At 48.6% G+C, this 11,036-nt stretch overlaps 1 long non-coding RNA gene across 1 annotated transcript; it reads left to right on the plus strand.

Annotated features, from left to right (window-relative positions):
* Positions 1-1,493: 1,493 nt before the first annotated feature.
* On the plus strand, positions 1,494-6,852 carry LOC147573142 (uncharacterized). The gene is made up of 3 exons (XR_015245279.1): positions 1,494-1,596; positions 2,499-2,620; positions 6,656-6,852. It is a non-coding gene; the product is annotated as an uncharacterized LOC147573142 (long non-coding RNA).
* The last annotated feature ends 4,184 nt before the right edge of the window (positions 6,853-11,036 follow it).

The raw sequence follows: 11,036 nt of genomic DNA on the forward strand, positions 1-11,036 counted from the left end.
GTTGCCCAAACTGGGAAGCAACCGATTCGTCCTTCAGCAGGTGGCGAATGGAGAAACTGTGTACAACCTGATGAGGGAATGTTTATTCAGCGCTGAAAAGAAAGCATCGAGGTGGCTCAATCGGTTAAGCGTCCAACTTTGGCTCAGGGGCTGATCTCACGGTTTGTGAGTTTGAGCCCTGAGTTGGGCTCTGTGCTGACAGCTCAGAGTCCACTTTGAATCCTGTGTCCCCCTCTCGCTCGGCCCCTCTCCCCATTCTCTCTCTCTCAAAAATAAATAAACATTAAAAAAAAAAAAAGAAGAGGGTGCCTGGATGGCTCAGTCGTTAAGCACCTGACTTTGACTCAGGTCAGGATCCCACAGTTCCTGAGTTTGAGTCCCGCCCGCGTTAGGTGAGTACAAGCCCCACTTCGGGTGAACATGAGCCCCAGGTGAGCCCCGCTTCTCTCTCTCTCTCCTCTCTCTTTCTCTCTCTTCCCCTTGTGGAATTCTTTCTGCCGCCCCTTCTCGCTTCTCTCTCCCTCTCTCTCTCTCAAAAAAAAAAAAAAGTTAAAAAAAAGAATAAGAAGAAAGTATCTAGCCATGAAAAGACGCGGAGGAACCTTAAATGTACATCACTAAGAGAAAGAAGCCAGACTAAAAAAGCTATATACCGTCTGATTCTAACTCTGTGACAAGCTAGAAAAGGCAAAGACTAATGGAGACAGCGAGAACAATCCCAGTTGCCACGGTGGGGAGGAGGGAGGGATGAACGGGATATTTAGGGCAGCGAAACCAGTCTGTATGATACCATAGTGATGGACGCCTGCCATTATACATCTGTCCAAACCCACGGAATGTACACTACGTAGAGTGAACCCTGATGGAAACTACGGACTCTGGGTGATGATGTGTCCATACAGGTTCATCCACTGTGACAGATGCCCCACTCTGGCAAGGCTATTGATAATGGCTGTGCGTGCATAGGGGCACAGGGTGTAGGAGAAATCTCTGTAGCTTCTCCTCAATTTTTCCGTGGCCCTTAACCTGCTCTAAAAATAGTAAATAATACAGTCTTAAGAAAAAACGGTGAAAGGGGTGCCTGGGTGGCTCAGATGGTTAAGGACCTGGCTTCGGCTCAGGTCATGATTTTATGGTTCGTGGGTTCCAGCCCCACGTCCGATTCTTTGCTGACAGCTCAGAACCTGCAACCTGCCTCAGATTCTGTCTCCCTCTCTCTCTGCCGTCTCCTGCTCGTGCTCTCTCTGTCTCTCTTAAAAATAAACATTAAAAAATTAAAAAAAAAACCAGTGAGAAAGCAAGATTTTTTCGTAGCTAATATGGCTGGAACACACCTATCTGATAAGGCCACGGACACCTGCATTTACTGAAGGCAGGAGAGTCTGACTTTCCAACGTCAGCTGGAACCTAGCTCCCCAGTCTCCGCCCACCGCTTCCGAAGCGGCTCTTTTCTCCCCACGGCCACTAGAGGGTGCTAGACCTTGACGCTGCCCAGGCAGCTGGGGTCGAGGCCCGGGGCGAGCGATCAGCCCCAGGAGGCCCTCCCTGCCCTCCGGGGGAAGGAACAGCAGTCTCTGGAAAGCCCCAGGACTGCAGGTAAACACTCCGCGTCCGAGCACCTGCTGGCCGCTGTTCCAGCCACGCTGACGACAGTCTGGGGAGGCAGTTTCAGGAGACCCAGAGCAACAGCCACCGAGGGCCTGTGGTCCCTTCCCTCTGCACGCCTGAGCCTTGACCCCGTCCCGGAGCAGCCACGGGGTAGCTCGAAACCCTCCCAGCCCCTCTCCAGACAGTCTGGCTGTGTCTGAGAGTGTGCAGGTCCATTACAGGCTAGAATAACCCTGTAATGGATCAGGCTGCGCTTCCTGTGCAAGTCTTGGTTTTCACTTACTGTAAGTAATCCGCTTCTCCTCCGATGAGACTCGAGAGCAAGAGGAGGAAAAGGGCAGGAGGTTAGCAATGAGTTTGCCTGAACCAACATGGCGGCCGACAATGGCGGCCAAAGCAGTGACTGGGGCCTACCTAGGCCTCCAAGTATAATCCAGAGAGCTCTGAGGAGAGCTGGCTCTGGCAGGTGCTAAGGGCCTGGGGCTCTGGAGGTGGAAGGACTTGGGTTTAAACCCAGCTCTCCCATCTACCAGCCGCTCTCCTTACCTTCCCTCTCAGGGCCTCGGTTTCTTCATCTTGAAAGTGGGGGTGACATTCAGGACAGTGTTAGGAGCTGATGGCTTCCTAGCACTCACCACAGAAGGGCCTCAACTTAACTCACGGCAGCTAAAATTAGACAGTGGCTTAAAAGAACCGTGTTATTATCCCTCCATTTCTGTGGGTGGACCGGGCTGGCTGGGCTGTGCCATAGCTGATCTTGCCTGGGGGCTGTGTCACGTGGTGGCTGCCGGAGGGGCTGGGGTCACCTGGAGGCTAAACGGAGACCCCCCCCCCCAGAAGACTGGGCCTCCCTCCCCTCTAAGCTCTTCCGGCCTCTCCTCTCTGCCCAGCCTTCTCTGACACGACCCCAGAGCTTGAACTATTGCATCCTGGGACTCCCAAAAGTGCAAGCCAGCCCTCCCGAGGCTTGGGTCTGGAGCTGACGGCGAATCTCATGTGTCATTGCCCACTGGTAAGCCCCAGGCAGCACAGACCCCCTGTGGGAGGAAACTACCCAGAGGGGCGGCTCCCAGAGAACTGCTGTGGGGTCTGGACACTGTGGGGTCTGGTGTATCCGTGTCCCAGGGCCGCCTTAACAAGTCCCCATGAACGTTAACGGCTTAAAATAACACGCATTTAACGTCTGACAGCCCTGACGGTCCGAAGTCCAAAATAGGTCTCCCTGGGCTAAATTCAGACTGTGCCCCGGAAGCCTCCCTTTCTGGAGGCTCTAGGAGAGAATCCTTTTTCTTGGCTTTCCCAGCTTCTAGAGACCACCGACATTCCTTGCTTTATGGCCCCTTCCCCGTCTTTTTTTTTTTTTTTTTAATTTTGTTAATGTTTATTTTGAAGAGAGAGAGAGACACAGAGCACATGTGGGGGAGGGGCAGAGAGAGAGGGAGATAAAGAATCTGAAGCAGGCTCCAGGCTCCATGCTGTCAGCACAGAGCCCAAGGCGGGGCTCAAACTCACAAACTGTGAGATCATGACTGAGCACCCCCACCCCCACCCCCGCCCTGCCCCCCGCAGACCATTTCTCTTTTTTCTGGTTCACAGCATTCCTGATGCAGCGTTGGTTTGGGCCAGGGGCAGAAAACTATGGCTCACAGGTCAAGTTCAGCCTGCCACCTGCCTTTGTAAATGAAGTTTTATTGGAACACAGCCACAGCAGTTCATTCAGTAGTGTCTGTGGCTGCTTTTGTGCTGTAACAGCAGAATTGAATAGTTGCAGGAAAAACTGGCCTACGAAGCCAAAGAAATTTATTCTCTGGCCCAATGTAGAAAAATGTGCTAACCCTCGGTTTAAGTCAGTGGTTTTCAACCCCAGTTGTACATTAGAATCATTTGGGGAAACTATCTTTTTAAAAATGCCAGGGGCGCCTGGGTGGGTCAGTTGGTTAAGAGTCTGACTTCAGCTCAGGTCATGATCTCGCAGTTCATGGGTCTGAGCCCCGCGTCGGGCTCTGTGCTGACAGGTGGGAGCCTGGAGCCTGCTTCAGATTCTGGGTCTCCCTCTCTCTCTGGCCCTCCCCTGCTCGTGCTCTGTCTCTGTGTCTCTCTCTATCAAAAATAAAATAAACTTAAAAAAAATTTGTTTAAATGACGGAGGGTACCTGGGTGGCTCAGTCGGTTGGGCATCTGTCTCTTGGTTTTAGTTCAGGTCATGATCTCCTGGTTTGTGGGTTTGAGCCCCGCTTGGGGTTCTGGGCTGACAGCGCTGAGCCTGCATGGGCATTAGTATTTATTAAAAGCTACTAAGGTGATTTTATTAGGCTGCTAAGACTGAGACTGGTCTAAGCCAGTCATGGCAATTCTGTTGTTCTTTAATAAGAATTGGCTTGGGTGTGGAGTGGGGATGAAAATCAACTCTGGTCAATTAATTATAATGGAACGTCCACCGGGGGGATTCTGGGAAAGCTTTCTCGCCTGGATATAATGACCATGAGGAAGGAGTGGCTGTATTTGCTGCCTTCTTCCCCTTCCTGCTGTGAGTGGTATGTAAGAGTCTGATGGTTGGAGCTGTGGCAGCCATTTTGTGACCATGAGAAGATGAACTCAAAGTTGAAAAGCCACAGTACTAAAGGTGGTGAAGTAGAAGGAGGGCAGGAGCCTGGGTCCTTGCCGACAGCACTGAGCTTCCAAATGAACCCTGGGTGGCCTCTCTCCACACTTCTTGTTTAACAATAAATGCCCTTGTGACTTGAGCCCCACTGGTGGGGTTTTCTATCATTTGCAGCTAATATATTCCTAAGGGACACAATGCTGTAATGGGGAGACAGAGAGAAAAGCAACAGTTACAGTGGGGTGGGTGTAGTGAGTTGAATGGTAGTCTCCCAAAAGATATGTTCACACCTGCATCCCCAGAGCCTTTGAATGTGATGCGCCCTAAATCCAGTGCCACATATCCTAATCAGAGATGCACGGAGGATAGACACACAGAGGTGAAGGCCATGTTCAGACAGAGGTGGGGGCTTGGACTGGCACAGCCACAAGCCCAGGAAGGCCATGCCAGAACTCACTAGAAACTGGAAGAAGCAAGGAATAGAGCTTGCCCCAGAGCACCTGGAGGGAACATACCTCTGCTAGATTTCAGACTGCTGGCCCCACAACCCTGGGGAAATAGATTCGTATTGTTTCAAACCACCCCGTTTGGGGAAATGTGTCGTAGCCACACGACAGTGGAGTTCTGAAGAGGCAAGGCATAGCAATCAGGCTCTATTTCCACGAACAGTTCATTCTGAAACTCATCTGTTTCTCGACAAACATTTAGTGAACTGATGCTCTGGCCTAATAGTGTGACTGTCCCAGGGCATGTGGCAGCAGACAAGAGAGACTCCATTCCTGAAGTCACAGAGGCAGACGGCATATTGAACGAGCAGTTAGAGCACCATGGCGAGAACCGCGGCAAGGGGCTGTGGAACTACACAGAGGCACACACGGTGTGTGGTGGTCAGGGAGGGCTTCCTGGAGGAGGTGATAGCTGAGCTGAGAAATTTACAAGTAGCAGTCAACTGGTGAAGGGAGGGACAGGTGCCTCCTTCATTTTGTGTCTGTGTCTGGCCTTTGATGAATGAAGAGAAGTGGATCACATGGCAAACTCCAACCATAACAAAGCACATAGTCCCGTCCGAAGCGCCAGGCAGGCACTTGGTACATCCAGAGTGCTCGGCTTCCTAGGGCTTAGCTGGGGATTCAGGGAAACCGGAGTTCAGGTCCCAGGCCTGCTTGATACTGCCAGCTAGGAAGCTGGGAATGTCATTTAACCTCAGGGTGCTCTGGCCCCTTCTTTGATTATTCTTTCTTGGGCCTACTGTGCTCCCAGGTCACATATCCTCCAGGGTCTAGACACAGACATTGGATTTCGCTTGATCCAAACCAAGGCCGTCAAGGCCAATGACCTGTTTTTACAGAGGTGGATACTGACCTAGGGAGAGAAAGAGCTTCCGGTCAGTAGTGGGGCTGGGGACTGTCTTGCGTTCTAGAACTGAGCTTGTCCACTACCAATTGCTGCTTCCCAGCCCCCCCGCCGGAAAGGGGGAGCCCCGTGGGATCTGACAAAGGGGTGGCATGTTTTCAGATCATTCTGTCAAGCTATGGCCACTTTTAGGGAGACCAGCTTCCCTTCTAGAATCATGTCTGCCTAGGAAGAAAGTGACAAGTTTTGAAAACAGCAAAAATCGTGAATCGGCCATACAAAGGAGTACCATGCAGTCATTTAAAAACTGATGTGGTACAAAATGTCCATAATGTATTGAACAAAATAGGGGCTCCTGGGTGGCTCAGTCGGTTGAGCGTCCGACTTCAGCTCAGGTCAGGATCTCGCGGTCTGTGAGTTCGAGCCCCGCGTCGGGCTCTGTGCTGACAGCTCAGGGCCTGGAGCCTGTTTCGGATTCTGTGTCTCCCTCTCTCTGACCCTCCCCCGTTCATACTCTGTCTCTCTCTGTCTCAAAAATAAATAAACGTTAAAAAATTTTTTTTAAATAAATAAATAAATAAATAAAATTTTTAATAAATAAATAAATAAAATAAAATTTATGGGGCACCTGGGTGGCTCAGCTAGTGAAGCATCTGACTCTTGATTTCGGCTCAGTCATAACTCATGGTTTGTGAGACTGAGCCCTGGAGACTGAGCCCCGCCTCGGACTCTGAGCTGACAGCGTAGAGCCTGCTTGGGATTCTCTCCCCCTCTCTCTGCCCCTCCCCCACTCTCTCTCAAAATAAATAAACTTTAAAAAAATTTAAAAATTTACTTAGACATGCAGAAAAATTGCAAAGCTGTCACAAAGAGTTCCCATCCACCTGCACTCCAATTCTCCTATCCCTGTTTTACATTAGTATCATGTATTTGTTGCAGTTACTGAACCAATACTGATCCATTGTTATTACCTAAAATCTACACTTTGTTCACAGTTTTCTTAGTTTTTACCTAACGTCTTTTTTCTGCCCCAGGGTCCCATCCGGAACACTGCTTTACATTGATTTGTCATTTTTCCTTTTTTCCCCTCAGGTCTTTTCCTTGTCTTTGGTGACCTTGACAGTTTTGAGGAGTACCGGTCAGATATGTACAGAACGTGACGAGCCTGAGATGATGCAGCTGGGGAGGAGGACCACACAGATGGAAGTGCCATTCTCATCACACCAAATCAAGGAGGCAGATTACCAACATAGCTTCTCGCCGTTGGTGTTGACCTTGACCATGACCTGGATGAGGTAATGTCTCTCAGGTTTCTCTACTGTCTGTGATTTTGTTTTTGTCTACAATATATATTTTTTGGTCTACCTTTATTGAGATATAACTCAGTGGTATCTTGGGGAAGATATAAGACAGTGGTGTCTTGGTGAATGAAAAATGTTAGTCTCCAAAAAAGATGCAAAGTATGGATGGTTAAATATATATGTAATGTATATATATATGTCCTACAAATGTTCTTTTTATCCATCCTTCATTGATTCTTCTTTCTTCCGTTAATACCTCCCAAATTTTCTTTGGGGCATGACCAGTCCTTCATTCTTAGCTCATGTGGTTTATGTGGAGCTGATCTGCCATTCCTAGATTCCCAGGGTGGGCACATGACCCAGTGTAACCAATCAGGGCATCCTATCCTCACGGTTCAGGGATGAACATGTGACCCGAGTGTCCAATGAGCATCAGCCCTGGAAAGAGGTGTTGTCTGTGTGCTAGGCTAGGCTAGCTGATAGGGTATGAACTTGGAGAACAAATTTGAGCAGAGCAGAGCTGGGAGATGGAGAAAGACAGATTGCTGACACGTTATTTGAGCACACGTATCCAACCGCTCCTGAAGCTAGTGGATTCCTCTCCGGTTGTGTGGGTCCGTTCTTCAGCTCCTCCTTTAAAAATTATGTTTTCTATATTTTTCTTAGATCTCTCTGTTATATTTATCTATTACTATCTATCATCTATGTATATGTCTGTCTATCTATCTAGCATTTATCTATCTAGCATCTATCTATCTATCTATCTATCTATCTCTTTATGTTTATCTATCATCTATCTAATATCTGTCTCTGGGTATTTATTACTGAATCCCGTCATCTGACAGTGACTTAGTCTTATCACACACTTTCATCCTAAATCCTTCAATATTTACCTCCTAAAAACAAGGACTTTATCCTATACAACTCCAATTCAATTATCATATTTGAGAAATTTAACATTGGGGAGGACACTTGGGTTTTTGCAGTCAGTTAAGCATCTGACTTCGGCTCAGGTTATGATCTCATGGTTCGTGAATTTGAGCCCCACTTCGGGCTCTGCTCTCTCTGTTCCTCTTTCTGCCCCTTATTTGCTTTCTCTCTCTCTCTCTCTCTGAAAAAAAGAAAGGAAGAAAGAAAGAAAGAAAGAAAGAAAGAAAGAAAGAAAGAAATCTTAAAAAAAAGAAAGGAAAAGAAAAGAAAGGGAAAGGGAAGGGAAGGGAAGGGAAGGGAAGGGAAGGGAAGGGAAGGGAAGGGAAGGGAAGGGAAGGGAAGGGAAGGGAAGGGAAGGGAAGGGAAGGGAAGGGAAGGGAAGGGAAGGGAAGGGAAGGGAAGGGAAGGGAAGGGAAGGGAAGGGAAGGGAAGGGAAGGGAAGGGAAGGGAAGGGAAGGGAAGGGAAGGGAAGGGAAGGGAAGGGAAGGGAAGGGAAGGGAAGGGAAGGGAAGGGAAGGGAAGGGAAGGGAAGGGAAGGGAAGGGAAGGGAAGGGAAGGGAAGGGAAGGGAAGGGAAGGGAAGGGAAGGGAAGGGAAGGGAAGGGAAGGGAAGGGAAGGGAAGGGAAGGGAAGGGAAGGGAAGGGAAGGGAAGGGAAGGGAAGGGAAGGGAAGGGAAGGGAAGGGAAGGGAAGGGAAGGGAAGGGAAGGGAAGGGAAGGGAAGGGAAGGGAAGGGAAGGGAAGGGAAGGGAAGGGAAGGGAAGGGAAGGGAAGGGAAGGGAAGGAATTTAACACTGGGGTACCTGGCTGGCTCAGTCAGAAGAGCATGAGACTCTTGATCACAGGGCTGAGTTCGAGCCTCACGTTGGGTGTAGAGATTACTGAAAATAAATAAATTCACTTGAAAAAACTTTTCTGATATATGGCCCATGTGCAGTTTACCCCAGCTGTTCCAATAATGTCCTTATCTCACAATTCAGGATCACACATTGCACTCTGCTGCCGGATCCCCGGTCTCCTTCAACCTAGAACTGTTCTCCAACCATTTTTGCTTTTTATGACATTGGCGTTTCTGTCCAGACAGTTATTTTGTAGAATAGCTCAGTTTGGATTTGTGAAATTGGTTTCCACTGCTTGGATTCTTTTTTTTTTTTTTTTAATTTATTTATTATTTTTTTTAGTAATCTCTACCCCCAACACGGGGCTCGAACTCGTGACCTTGAGATCAACACTCACACACTCCACCAAGACTGAGCTGGCTAGGTGCCCCTCCACTGTTTACATTCTGATGAAATATTTTTTGTAATCATGTGTTTTTTATTTTTGAGAGAAATAGAGTGTGAGCAGGGGAGACACAGACTCTGAAGTAGGCTCCAGGCTCTGACCTGTCAGCGCAGAGCCCAATGTGGGGCTCCAACTCACACACCATGACCTAAGCTGAAATTGGACCGAGCCACCCAGGCACCCCCTGATGAAATGTTTTTGGTGAGAGTACTTCCTAAGTGATGTTGTGTCCCTCAGTTCCTCACCAACACAGGGCACTTGGTGTTGGTTTTTCTTATCATTGGTGGTGTTAAATTTGATCATTGTTTTAAGGTAGCATCTTCTAGATTTATCCACCATAGAGGCCCCTTCTGTCATTTGTACTTGATAGATAAGTAATCTGTGGGGCGATGCTTTTAAGACTGTATATACCTCCACTCCTACACACACATACACATAACTTTTGAAAAAGCAGGTTTGAATGGGATATCTGTCCCTTGCATCCAGAAGAATCCTCATCATTATAGTGTATGCCCGCTACCAAAATTCATCCTTTTTTACCTGCTCTATGAAAATGGATCTGGGCCCTTTAAAACTTTTCTTCCAGTGGCGCCTGGAGGGTCAGTCTCTTAAGTGTCTGACATCCGACTTCGGCTTAGGTCATGATCTGTCAGTTTATGAGTTTAAGCCCCACGTCAGGCTCTCTGCTGTCAGTGCAGAGCCCGCTTCTGATCCTCTGTCCCCCCCCCCCCCCCAGCTCTCTGCCCCCGCCTGGCTCTCTCTCTCAAGAATAAACAAACATTTAAAACAAATGAAAAAAAACCAACTTTTTTTCCTGCGCCAGCTGGCCCTGAAGCTTTGTCAGTAGAGGGCGCCAGAGAGAGACGTTTCAGGAGCAAAGGGTTTTACTTCCTGGTGCCCTGTGCTTACCAGGCAGGCGCTTAGAGGGTGTCTGGACTTTTCTCCAGGGCCCCGACTCCTCCAGGGCTTGCCTCCAGCTGCGCATGTAGCTTTAGCCAGAGTCCAGCTCCTTTGGTGTGAGCAGTTTTCCAGGCACCTGCCGTGCACTGTGGTCAGCAGCACCCAACTTCCCCTTGACAGCCCCCCCCCCCCCCCCCCCCCCCCGCCCCGTCAGATGGTTTTGTGGTGAGAGCCTCCAGGGAGACTCTCCCCAGCATCCCAGGTAGCAAATTTCTAGCAAGTTCCAGAGGCAACACCTCACTAACAAGGTCTGGCTGCTGCCAAAAGCAGTAGAGAGAGACTCTTCTTTGGGCATTATGTCTCATCCCTAGCATCCGATCCATCACTACACCAATCGCCCATGGGAGTTAATAATTCTTTTTTTTTTTTTAATTTTTTTTTTCAACGTTTATTTATTTTTGGGACAGAGAGAGACAGAGCATGAACGGGGGAGGGGCAGAGAGAGAGGGAGACACAGAATCGGAAACAGGCTCCAGGCTCTGAGGCATCAGCCCAGAGCCCGACGCGGGGCTCGAACTCACGGACCGCGAGATCGTGACCTGGCTGAAGTCGGACGCTTAACCGACTGCGCCACCCAGGCGCCCCAATAATTCTTTAAATTAAACTTTTGCTATTCTAATTGCCGTATGGCTTTGCTGTCCTGGCTGGGCCCAGACTTATGCCTCAAGTGTCATGAGAGAGGTGGTTTTTTTACTTGTAATTCAAACACTATTATCACGATTGCATTTTTTTATTATTTTATTTTCTTAACGTTTCTATTTATTTTTGAGAGAGAGAGAGAGAGAGCACGCACAAGTGGGGGAGGGGCACAGAGTGAAAGGGAGACACAGAATCAGAAGCAGGCTCCAAGCTCTGAGCTGTCAGGACAGAGCCCGATATGGGGCTTGAGCCACCCAGGCGCCCCATATAATTTATAATTTTCTAGTAGCCACATTTGTAAGGTAACATAAAGAAAAAAAGAAGAAGAGGCAGAAGAAGCAAAAATTTACAAAAAAATTAA

This window comes from Puma concolor, chromosome E3, assembly GCF_028749965.1.
Source record: "Puma concolor isolate L17-30 chromosome E3, mPumCon1.1.hap2, whole genome shotgun sequence".
NCBI lineage: Eukaryota > Metazoa > Chordata > Mammalia > Carnivora > Felidae > Puma > Puma concolor.